Here is an 871-nt window from a genome sequence, read left to right on the forward strand (position 1 = left end):
TTATATTATTTTATCTTTGTTAATTAAATCTTCTTGAGTCTCTCTTTCTCGATTAATATTCGTCTTCAGGATCTCATATCGTCTAATGGGTATTTATTAATTGCTATAGAGTTGCAAGTGGAGTAAAGACTCATAAATGTTTGTAAAATTGAATGACAGATTAAAAGCACACACGAAAATAAATCCAATCTGATTGAACTAGATTCTTTAAACTAGGATGATTCAAGTGAACAAACATATGATTGTCTGATTCAATCGATTGAATTGACCGATCCAGTGATTTGACTGAAAAGGAAAGGCATCTGAAGCTTAATCATTTACCTCCATGATCATGGACATCGATATATATATATATATATATAAAACACTGAATCTAGAGTGACTGGTATATATATATTAGTCATTACGCACATGTACTGTAAGTGTAATATAATATATAAACACGTATAAATTAGTACCTTAGACACATAAATTAGAGTTGGCAAGCCCATGCAGTAGTGTAACATAAGGGCGACGCTCGAAAACCACAACAGTAAATTATTATAACCAACACTCTCTTGTAAAAAATTAATTTAATTTTTTATATCAAATATTAAATTGATAAGAACATATACTGCACATTATCTACATATACTATACACTTTATCTTAGCTATGAGGCTGAGAAATATATATACTTTCTAACATCGCTGGTCTAATATATTTATAAAAACTTCTCTATTTATGATGTTGTCAATTTTAAAATATAGAATATTAACCTAATTTAATTTTAAATTTCATCAAAATTAGTTATTAATAGTTGAGATTTTTAATTAAATAATAAAATATATATCGAGTCTTTATTTTATATTTTATTTTATTATTATTATTTT

The 871-nt window shown here is 25.9% G+C and overlaps 1 non-coding gene across 1 annotated transcript; it reads right to left on the bottom strand.

The window, feature by feature from the left end:
- Window positions 1–472: 472 nt before the first annotated feature.
- Window positions 473–668, bottom strand: LOC122022191. Its single transcript, XR_006122906.1, has one exon. It is a non-coding gene; the product is annotated as a U2 spliceosomal RNA (small nuclear RNA).
- Window positions 669–871: the final 203 nt, after the last annotated feature.

The sequence above is a fragment of the Zingiber officinale genome, chromosome 9A, assembly GCF_018446385.1.
Source record: "Zingiber officinale cultivar Zhangliang chromosome 9A, Zo_v1.1, whole genome shotgun sequence".
Lineage (NCBI taxonomy): Eukaryota > Viridiplantae > Streptophyta > Magnoliopsida > Zingiberales > Zingiberaceae > Zingiber > Zingiber officinale.